The sequence below is a fragment of the Zea mays genome, chromosome 9 (assembly GCF_902167145.1).
Source record: "Zea mays cultivar B73 chromosome 9, Zm-B73-REFERENCE-NAM-5.0, whole genome shotgun sequence".
Lineage (NCBI taxonomy): Eukaryota > Viridiplantae > Streptophyta > Magnoliopsida > Poales > Poaceae > Zea > Zea mays.
This window is the reverse complement of record NC_050104.1, coordinates 103,820,196-103,832,300: the sequence shown is the minus strand read 5'-3', so window position 1 is coordinate 103,832,300 and position 12,105 is coordinate 103,820,196.

Sequence of the window (12,105 nt, the reverse complement as noted above, 5' to 3'; positions counted from 1 at the left end):
TTACGAAGCATGAAAAGAAGGGAAGGTGTTTTTTCGCCAAAGGCTCAAAAACGGTATGTACATAAAAGTTTCATGCATCGCAAAGAAATGAATTGCAAAACCATTCATATATTACACTCAAAACCTACGAGCACTGAATATTACAAGCATGTTCTAGCAAATGTTACATTAAATTTCTAGCAATGTTTTTACAAATAGCTATTCTTCTTCCTTCAGGACTTTTTCTGCAGTTTCGGTTAATAATTTTGTGACTACTTCGTCCACAATAGCTTCGGCCATATTAATAATTTCTACTGTCTTCTTTGTCTCTGGGTCGGCCAGTGGGTTGAAGGGCTCTGGGGGAGGAGATAGTTTAGCTGCAATAGAAGATATAAATTAGTTCGAAATCACAAAAATAAGCAATAAAGTTAAAAGCCATTAAGTAATACCTATCCGTTTTTCAAGTTCCGCAGCTTTTTCAGCTGTTTTTGTTGCTTCTCGAGCGTCATGAATGTTTTTTTCACTCTTTTTCATTACTTCATGCGCCATCCCTCGACCGCCATTTTCCCAAATATCAGTGAAAAATTTTCCACCTATTAAGCTTGCTTCGGCCGAGGGGTCCTTCGTATCATCAATAGACAAAGTAGCTTCGGCCTGGGCCAAAGTTTTAACATGATCGCACCCTGCTTTCTCCAAAATAGCTGCAACTCCCCTCGCACCAGAGAACGCGCAGACGTCCCCGCGGTCGCTCAGAATTTCTTCAAAAGCTTCGGCTTCGCTGCTGATCCACTCAATTACGCCCTCAGGGTCGCCTCTTATGAAGTTGTCTTCGCTTGAGTATGCGCCCACATTGGCGAAGCTAGTTTTTATCTTTTTCACGCATTCTACAGATTTTTCAAAACATCTTTCTTTCGATGAGCGAAGCTTTGCAACTGTTTTTTCAAAATAAATTTTCCAGTACTCACTGGCATCTCGGTCAGCTTCGGCAATAGCGCATTTCAATTTGGCTTCGGCCAGTTGTTTTTGAAGGTTTTCAATCTCATTCCTTTGGATTTCAGATTGAGCCTTGAAGTTAGCTTCATCCCCCTTTACTTTGTCCACCAATGTAAGTAGAATTTTGTCTTTTTCCAAAGCTTCGTTCCTCAGCTTGATAACCTCTGTTCGAAGGTTGTTGAGAGCAATAGTGCAACTCTCGTCTTCGGCATTCTTTTGCGCCCTTAAGGCGTTGCTAAGTATTAAACCTATATGAAAAAATGAATGGGTTAATATAAGAACAAAAGAATAATTCAAAATTCATAAACTTCCAAATACACAATTTTTGTACCTTCAGACTATTATATGCAAGGCTATCCGCAAGATCATCCTTCGTCATGGCGCAGAGGCCAGCTTCAAGCTTCGGGAACCCCATACTTCTAGCCATCTCCCGGCAGACAGATAATTCTTTGTTCTCTAGGAGGCAATACAAGAAGTCATCTTCTTCTGTGCCATTAAACAATAAGGCCCCTTTCGGCTACTTCAGTTCTTGGGCATAGTGTTTAGCTTCAAAAATTTCTTCTTCAGATAATCTTTTTTCCCGAAGCGTGTCGAATAATATAATCAAGGACTTCAGAAGACGCTTCGGGAGTAGGTGCGACAGCTTTGTTAAGCAAAATCTGTTTTATAGCTTCTTCTCCCGCTGCCTTTTCTCCAGTTTCCGAGGATTTCTCCTTGACGGGCTCTGAAGGCCCAGTTTCGACATTGGCCTGGCTCATTGTAGCTTCGGCTTCGGTTACCTTTGCCTCGGTTTCAATATGCGCCTTCGAAGCCTTGGCAATTTTCCCTGGAGTAGAGCTCGAAGCTTTTATTGTCTCCAACACATCTAGTACACTAGCCATCCTTTTTCTCTTAGGGGTCGTTGCTAGACCTTTTTGTGTCTTCGGCACCTCCACTCCTGCCGAAGGGCTTAGAACTTCTAATGTTTTCGCCTCTTCGATTCTCGGTTCTTCAATTTTGTTAGTCTTCGGCATTGTAGCCGGCTCTTCAATCCTCTGCGTAAGGCAAGTCCTTTGGCTTCAATAGCTGAAGAAGTCTCACCGCCAAATTCAGGCACTATGGCCGGTTCAATATAGCGCGGTCGGTGAGTAAGGACCTTCAACTTTTTCCTCTTCGGTGCGGGCTCGCTTGAGGTAGCCAAAGCAGCAGCCTTCCCAGAAGTTGCACCCTTTCTTTTCTGCCCCCGCGGCGGGTAGCGATAGTCAGGGTACACAAATCCGATAGCATCAAAAACTCTATTTAGCCTTTTCTTTTTCGGCTCCCGAAGGCCGCAGATAGTGCATTATCGTCAGACTTGGAGTATGCTCCAAGTAGTTCATCACTAGTATTTCAACACACTTCAGCCAGTCATCGTCTGGTTCGATAAATTGGTCTCCAAATCTGAAAGTATATTTCAATCGAACCAAACCACCTTCGCTAGGGTTAGTGATGGTTTCCTTTGGTATTTCCCAGCTGTCTATCAGTGGCCATATCCTGTAGGCTATATGTTCTTGAACCAAATCTCTTGTCACGATAAAAGAACAAACTGTACTGAAGGCCCTTCGGCATGCTTCGGCTGCCTCGTCAATTTCTACCTTCGGTTTCTAGAGGCCGAAGCATGACCAGATGGGTCGCATAATGATTTCTTTAATATCTTCTCTTGCTTTCAAATCATTTTTCACGTAAAACCATTCTTCCATCCAGGCCCCGGGCCACCTCTTCCGGAACGTTGGCACTGGGTAGCTTGCGCTAGAGCGAGCAACAAAGCTGTAGCACCCAAAGTTGTTATGATATTGTTCCTTGCCCCAAGGCTTCGTCTCATACGAAAGCTCGTGCATACTGTAAAACCATCTTGCGCTTGGCTCTAGACCTTGACTCCTCACAGCCCAAACGAAGATCCCCATTCTGATAATAGCTTCGGGAGTGATCTAGTGAAGGAAAATCTGATATATCTTTAAAACTTCAACCACAAATCTGCTTAATGGGAACCGAAGTCCAGCTTTGAAGAAACTTCGGTAGATTACAACTTCGTCTTCTTCAGGAGTAGGAATGGCTCTGTCTACATCAGCCCTCACAATAGAAATATCTCGAAAGTACCTTCCTCTCATATTATCAAGATGACTCTGTTTGATAGTTGATTTCCCAAAGACTGTGTGACTTGGTCGCCAAGGACGATCTTCTGAGTCTTCGCCTCCACTCTCCACATCATAGCTGTCGCTGTCATCAGTATCTTCAGACAAGCCTTCTAATATCTCTTTAGTTATCTTCTCTGTGTTTGTTTTTGCAATTGACTCAATAAATCCAGCAGTCTTCTCCTCAAGGAGCTTCTCCTCCTCGCTCAGCTTCGTCTCAGCGGCAACTTTTTTGTCTTGAGACATCTCTTCTTTAGAAATGGCGAAAATGTGTCCTTAGAACCGAAGCTTAGAAAATCTAAGAAACTAAGCAACTGTTGGTAAGCAAGAGCTAAGAAATTGAGCAAAGCAAAGCAGGCGGCAAGTAACGTACCAAATGTGCTCGGGGTGAGTTCTTATTTATACGCCCAGCACGCTCCAAGTTGGAGGGCCCCGTCTGTCATTGACTGTTGCTATTCTAGCAAAGGGAAGGTGTTTTTCGGACCTTCGGCTTAGGGCCTTCGTCCATATCGCAATCTGAATTCGTTATTCTAACAAATTAACCTTGCGAGGGGCTACTGTTGGGGGCCTTCGTCTTCCGAAGGTCCTCAAAAACATGATTTAACAATGTTTCCGGAGTTGTAATACATGAGCAGGTACCTTCGGATTCGAATCAGAACCACAGTGGGAGAAGCACAAACAATACGAAGATTGATGCAGCGCTGAAGCTACGCGCAAGGGAGCTTCGGCATGACAGCAGGAAAGGGAACCGACTTAAAGGGGAAAAGGCTATTTAGACCCCGATGAGTTACCTTATAGTCATTAGCAAATGTAAAGGGCATGAATGTAATTTCACGTGGGCTACGTCCCATGCCTATAAATAGATGAACAGTACCTTGTACTGTTCACGCTGACTTGGCATTTGCTTTTGCATCACGCTCATACCTTTGTTGTTTATCAAGTCGAAGGTACCAAATGTAATTCAAAATTGTTTTTATTTTCTCATGATAATATAATGGAGATGAATTTATAATGCTATATGATTGTTTATGTTATCTTTTATATTTTACACGCTTCCTCTATTACCATCTTACCTTCGATATTCGAAGGTATGTCGTTCATGACCTTCATCTGAAGATCATTATATCCTAAGGAAAATAATGTTTCGAAGGACGAAGCGCGTTAATATTTAACATTTTATGTTGCCTTGTTCTTGATTCATAGCATTTGAGAACAAGTCACCAACACTCACAAACGGGAAAAAGAGATAAGCAAAGAAAAGCCGTGGTATTCAAGTTGGTCATTGGATCACTTGAAAGGGGTTGAGTGCAACCCTCGTCCATTGGGACGCCACAACGTGGAGGTAGGCAAGTGTTATACTTGACCGAACCACGGGATAAAACATTGTGTCTCTTGTGATTGCTTTTCTGTGATTACTTGTGTTTTCGCAAGAGCTCGCTACTTAGCCATACTAACACTTAACCAAGATTTGTGGCTATTAGTTGTTGAATTTTATAGGATCACCTATTCACCCCCCTCTAGGTGCTCTCAATTGGTATCAGAGACGTTCTCTTCACGAAAGGGACTAATCGCCCGAAGAGATGGATCCTAAGGGAAAGGGGATGGTGGTAAACGATAAGGAGAACGAGTCCATCTTCAACGAGCCAAGGGACGACAAGCCCACTGACTCTGGCTCGAGTCATAAGAAGAATGACGAGAAGAAGAAGAGGCGCATCAAGAAGATCGTCTACTACGACAGCGATGAGTCTTCTTCTTCCCCAAGAGACGATGACGACGAGAAAAAGAAACCGGTTAATTCAAATTTTTCATTTGATTATTCTCGTATTCCTTTTAATCCCAATGCTCATTTGCTTTCAATTCCTCTTGGTAAACCTCCACACTTTGATGGAGAGGACTACTCTTTTTGGAGTCACAAAATGCGTAGTCACTTATTTTCTCTCCATCCTAGTATTTGAGAGATAGTTGAAAATGGAATGCAATTTGATAGTACGGATAACCCTATATTCTTTAACGAACAAATTCATAAGAATGCACAAGCTACCACTGTTTTGTTAGCATCATTGTGTAGGGATGAATACAACAAGGTGAGCGGCTTGGACAACGCCAAGCAAATATGGGACACCCTCAAGATATCGCATGAGGGGAAAGACGCCACCATGATCACCAAAATGGAGTTGGTGGAAGGAGAGCTAGGAAGGTTTGCCATGATCAGGGAAGAGGAGCCAACTCAAACATACAACAGGCTGAAGACCCTGGTCAACAAGATCAGGAGCTATGGAAGCACGAGATGGACGAACCACGACGTTGTCCGACTTATGCTCAGGTCTTTCACTGTTATTGACCCTCATCTTGTGAACCTCATCCGTGAAAATCCCAGGTACACAAAGATGACACCCGAGGAGATACTCGAAAAGTTTGTGAGTGCGCGTATGATGGTCAAGGAAGCAATATATGTTGATGATGCATTGAACGGCCCAATGCCCATCTATGAGCCCCAGCCCGTTGCACTTAAGGCAACAAGCAGCAGCAGGGAGGCGCTACCTAGCAAGGTGGCACAAGTTGAGGCTGTCGGGCTAAATGAAGATGAGATGGCCCTCATCATCAAGCGCTTCAAGACCGCGCTAAAAGGACGCAAGGAGCATCCCAACAAGAGCAAAGCTTAGGGAAAGCGCTCCTATTTTAAATGCGGTAAGACTGGTCATTTTATAGCAAATTGTCCCGATAATGCTAATGACCAGGAACAAGAAAAGAGCGGGAAGAGGGAGAAGAAGAAGGCCTACAAGAAGGCGAAGGGCGAGGCACACCTTGGCAAAGAATGGGATTCGGATTGCTCTTCTTCCGACTCCAACGACGAAGGACTCGCTGCCTTAGCCTTCAACAAATCGTCACTCTTCCCCAACAAGCGCCACACTTGCCTCATGGCAAAGGAGAAAAAGGTAAGCGCTCGAGAAACCCCCAAGTATACTACTTCAAGTGATGATGATTCTAGTGATGATGAAGTAGATTATACTGAATTATTTAAGGGTTTAGATAGAGAAAAAGTAGATAAAATTAATGAGTTAATTGATGCTTTGAATGAAAAAGATAGATTGTTAGAGAAGCAAGAAGATATTTTGTACGAAGAGCATGACAAGTTTGTTAGTGTGCAAAAATCTCTTGCTTTAGAGGTTAAAAGGAAAGAAATGCTATCTTCTGAATTATCTGCTTGTCATGAAACTGTGTCTAGCTTAAAGAGTGTTAATGATGATTTAAATGCTAAGCTAGAAGTAGCTAATAAAACTAGATCTTGTGTAGAACATGTTGCCATTTGTAATAGGTGTAAGGATATTGATGTTGATGCTTGTGTTGAACACCTTACATCAATTACTAAATTAAATAATGAGGTGGCAAGTCTTAATGCTCAACTTAAGACTTGCAAGATAGATTTTGATAAGTTAAAATTTGCTAGGGATGCCTACACCGTTGGTAGACATCCCTCAATTAAGGATGGACTTGGCTTTCGAAAGGAAGCCAAGAACTTAACAAGCCAAAGGGCTCCCATTCCCAATAAGGAGAAAGGGAAGACCCCTATGGCTAGTAGTAATCAAAAGAGTCATGCTTTCATGTATAATGATAGAAAATTTTCTAGAAATTCTCATTATAATAGGAGTTATAATGCTTTTGATTCTCATGCTATAATTGCTTCAAGTTCTAATTTTAATGGTGGGCCTAGAAGAAATTTTGTATCTCATGCTCCTAAGAAAATGTGTAATAAACCTACCACTGTTTTTCATGCTTGCAACACTACGTATTTACTTTCATGTAAAAATGAAAAAGTGGTTGCTAGAAAGGTGGGGTCCAAATGCAAGGGAGACAAGACTTGTATTTGGGTCCCAAAGGCTATTGTAACTAACCTTGTAGGACCCAACAAGGGTTGGGTACCTAAAACCCAAGCCTAATTTGCCTTGCAGGTTTATGCATCCGGGGGCTCAAGCTGGATTATCGACATCGGATGCACAAACCACATGACGGGGGAGAAGAAGATGTTCACCTCCTACGTCAAGAACAAAGATTCCCAAGATTCGATCATCTTTGGAGATGGGAACCAAGGCAAGGTTAAAGGACTAGGAAAGATAGCCATTTCATCCGAGCATTCCATATCCAATGTGTTCTTAGTTGAATCGCTCGGATACAACTTATTGTCTATTAGTCAACTATGTAATATGGGTTATAATTGTCTATTTACCAATGTAGATGTGTCTATCTTTAGAAGGAGTGATGGTTCATTAGCTTTTAAGGGTGTACTAGACGACAAACTCTACTTAGTTGATTTTTCGAAAGAGGAGGCCGATCTAGATGCATGCTTAATTGCTAAGACTAGCATGGGCTGGCTGTGGCATCGCCGTCTAGCACATGTTGGGATGAAGAACCTTCATAAACTTCTAAAGGGAGAACATGTGTTAGGTCTAACCAATGTATTTTTCGAAAAAGATAGACCTTGTGCAACTTGTCAAGCAGGTAAACAGGTGGGAAGCACTCACCACAGCAAGAATGTGATGACCACATCAAGACCTCTAGAGCTACTTCATATGGACCTCTTCGGACCCGTCGCCTACCTCAGCATCGGGGGAAGTAAGTATGGTCTTGTTATTGTTGATGATTTTTCTCGCTTCACTTGGGTATTCTTTTTGTAGGATGAATCAGAAACCCAAGGGACCCTAAAGCGCTTTCTAAGGAGAGCTCAAAATGAATTTGAGCTCAAGGTGAAAAAGATAAGAAGCGACAACGGGTCCGAGTTCAAGAACTTACAAGTGGAGGAGTACCTTGAGGAGGAAGGAATCAAGCACGAGTTCTCCGCTCCCTACACACCACAGCAAAATGGTGTGGTAGAGAGAAAGAACAGGAAGCTTATCGACATGGCAAGGACGATGCTTGGAGAATTCAAGACACCCGAGCGGTTTTGGTCGGAAGCTGTGAACATAGCTTGCCACGCCATAAACCGGGTCTACCTTCATCGCGTCCTCAAGAAAACCTCGTATGAACTTCTAACCAGTAACAAACCCAATGTTTCATACTTTCGTGTATTTGGGAGTAAATGTTATATTCTAGTAAAGAAAGGTAGAAATTCCAAATTTGCTCCCAAAGTTGTAGAAGGGTTTTTGCTAGGTTATGACTCAAATACAAAGGCGTATAGAGTCTTCAACAAATCATCGGGTTTGGTTGAAGTCTCTAGCGACGTTGTATTTGATGAAACTAATGGCTCTCCAAGAGAGCAAGTTGATCTTGATGATGTAGATGAAGATGACGTTCCAACTGAGAGCACCTAGAGGGGGGTGAATAGGTGATCCTGTAAAAACTTAAAACTTAAAGCCACAAACTTGATTAAGTGTTAGAGCAATAAAGCCAAGTGGCTAGAGAGGAGTTCTTGCGAAACACAATAACCACAAAAGATCAACACAGAGAGGCACAATGGTTTTATCCCGTGGTTCGGCCAAGTCCAACACTTGCCTACTCCACGTTGTGGCGTCCCAACGGACGAGGGTTGCACTCAACCCCTTTCAAGCGGTCCAAAGACCCACTTGAATACCATGGTGTTTCTTCCTTTCACTATATCCCGTTTGCGAGGAATCTCCACAACTTGGAGCCTCTCGCCCTTACAATTTCATGATCACAAATAAGCACGGAAGTAAGGATGGGATGAGCAACACACACAAGACACAAAATCAGAGCAACAACACGCACACAAGTCACAACTTGAGCTCGCAACACAACTCAAAGAGTTCTCTACTCAAATGGAGCTCTAGTTGCTATCACAAAGAATCAAAAGCGCGGAAATGGAGTCTTGGTGCTTAGGAATGCTCAAAGAATGCTTGGTGTCCTCCTCCATGCGCCTAGGGGTCCCTTTTATAGCCTCAAGGCAGCTAGGAGCCGTTGGAAGCAATCCAGGAAGGCAAATCTTGCCTTCTGTCGGGTGACGCACCGGACAGTCCGGTGCACCACCGGACACTGTCCGGTGCGGATTGCTTTCCTTATCTGGCGCAGCCGACCGTTGAAGATTTGGAGCCGTTGGCGCACCGAACACTGTCCGGTGCACACCGGACAGTCCGGTGCCCCCATCCGACCGTTGGCTCGGCCACGCGTCACGCGCGGATTGCGTGGCCGACCGTTGGCGCGCCCGACCGTTGGCTCACCGGACAGTCCGGTGCCTCACCGGACAGTCCGGTGAATTATAGTCGTACGCTGTTGACTTGGTTCCCGAGAGCAGCGACTTCGCCGCAGACGACTCACCGGACAGTCCGGTGCACCACCGGACAGTCCGGTGATTTATAGCCGTACGCCACCATCGAGATCCGAGAGCAGGCAGTTCACCGGGACTGGTCCTGGTACACCGGACACTGTCCGGTGCACCACCGGACCGTCCGGTGCACTCAGACCGAACAGCCCTTTGGCGAACATAGCCAACTAGTCTCCAAAGTGATTTCTCCTGATTCTAGCACTTAGACACAGCACATTAGTCTTCAAATCAATGGACTAAGACTAGAAACATACCTTTAATCTTGATTTGCACTTCTTGAATCTTTGGCACAAATATAACTCAAAGCATTTTTGTGTGAAGCCCTAAATCACCAAAATCTTATAGAAATGGCCCAAGGGCACATTTCCCTTTCACCAACGGCCGCAATTCGCACCATGGCGATTGGAGATGTGCGACCACAGGAACAACAAGAGGAAGATCAACACTCTTCCTCAACAATGGTGCATCCCCCAACTCAAGATGATGAACAGGTTCCTCAAGAGGAGGCGTGTGATCAAGGGGGAGCACAAGAAGACCCAGCTATGGAGGGAAAGGCACCACAGGCCCCTCCAAATCAAGTCCGAGCGACAATTCAAAGGAATCATCCCGTCGACCAGATTCTGGGTGATATAAGCAAGGGAGTAACTACTCGCTCAAGACTAGCTAACTTTTGTGAGCATTACTCGTTTGTCTCTTCTATTGAGCCTTTCAGGGTAGAAGAGGCCTTGCAAGATCCGGACTGGGTGTTGGCCATGCAGGAAGAGCTCAACAACTTCAAGAGGAATGAAGTTTGGAGCCTGGTGCCACGTCCCAAGCAAAACGTTGTGGGAACCAAGTGGGTGTTCCGCAACAAGCAAGACGAGCACGGGGTGGTGACACGAAACAAGGCTCGACTTGTGGAAAAAGGTTATGCCCAAGTCGTAGGTTTGGATTTCGAGGAGACTTTTGCTCCAGTGGCTAGGCTAGAGTCTATTCGCATTCTATTAGCCTATGCCGCTCACCACTCTTTCAGGTTGTTCCAAATGGATGTGAAGAGCGCTTTCCTCAACGGGCCAATCAAGGAGGAGGTGTACGTGGAGCAACCCCCTGGTTTTGAGGATGAACGGTACCCCGACCATGTGTGTAAGCTCTCTAAGGCGCTCTATGGACTTAAGCAAGCCCCAAGAGCATGGTATGAATGCCTTAGAGATTTCCTAATTGCTAATGCTTTCAAGGTTGGGAAAGTCGATCCAAATCTTTTCACTAAGACTTGTGATGGTGACCTATTTGTGTGCCAAATTTATGTCGATAACATAATATTTGGTTCTACTAACCAAAAGTCTTATGAGGAGTTTAGCAGGGTGATGATACAGAAATTTGAGATGTCGATGATGGGCAAGTTGAACTACTTCCTTGGGTTCCAAGTGAAGCAACTCAAGGACGACACCTTCATCTCCCAAACGAAGTACATGCAAGACCTGCTCAAGCAGTTCGGGATGAAGGACGCCAAGCCCGCAAAGACACCAATGGGAACCGACGGACATGTCGACCTCAACAAAGGAGGTAAGTCCGTTGATCAAAAGGCATACCGGTCTATGATAGGTTCCTTGCTTTATTTATGTGCTAGTAGACCGGATATTATGCTTAGCGTATGCATGTGTGCTAGATATCAATCCGACCAAAGGGAATGTCACCTTGTGGCCGTTAAGCGGATTCTTAGATATTTAGTTGTTATGCCTTGCTTCGGGATCTGGTATCCAAAGGGGTCTACCTTTGACTTGATTGGATATTCAGACTCCGATTATGCCGGGTGCAAGGTTGATAGGAAGAGTACATCAGGGACGTGTCAATTCCTAGGAAGGTCCCTGGTGTCTTGGAGTTCAAAAAAACAAACTTCTGTTGCCCTATCCACCGCTGAGGCCGAGTATGTTGCCGCAAGACAGTTGTAACGCCCTGAATTTGGGGGTAGAATTTTTTCTTCTTTTTACTCACCAAATTCAGGCATTACTCTCTTTTCTCTTCCCGTTTCGCTCCTTCCTCCCAATTTCAAACCAGTATAGTGGCAGGTGTCGGTGTCATGTATAAACAAAACCTAAGTGTCGTGGGTGTTGCATCGTGCCGAAGCGCATTTCTTTGTCTGATGTCGCTTGTTCGTGTCGTCCCGTTTCGGATTTTGGTTCGCGATTGGATTCCGTTTAGTGGTCGTGCGTGTCGTGGGTTTCGATCCGCATTGTGGCCTAGGCCGGCCCGGTCCGGCCCGCGTGCCCCTAGCGCCCCCTACCCTCCCCATGCGCGCGCCCCCTCCCTCCCCCTGATCCATTTGTCTCATTTGATTTTCTCCCACGCAGTAACCTCCCTCTCCCTCTTCCACCTCTCTCTCCCCGTGGTGCCCTAGGGTTTGGAGACGGTGATCGCCGGAGTTTGGATCCCCGAGGTGAGTTTCCCCTCCCCTTCTCTCTCTCTCCCCCCTCCCCTTCTTCTTCCCCGTGCGGCCTCCCTGCCCGCGCTCGCGCCGCCCCTCGGCCCGCGCCCTGCGCGCCGCCCTCAGCCGTGCCCCGCGCCGCCCCCTCGGCCTCCCCACGCCCGGCCTCGCGCCCCCCGGCAAGCCCCTCCCCGGCCGCGCCCGCCCCCGGTGAGCCCCTCCCCGACCGCGTCCCCTCCCCGCACGCTCGTGCCCCCGGTGTCCCCTCCCCGGCCGCGCCCTCCCCGGCGACTCCCCTTCCCGGCCGC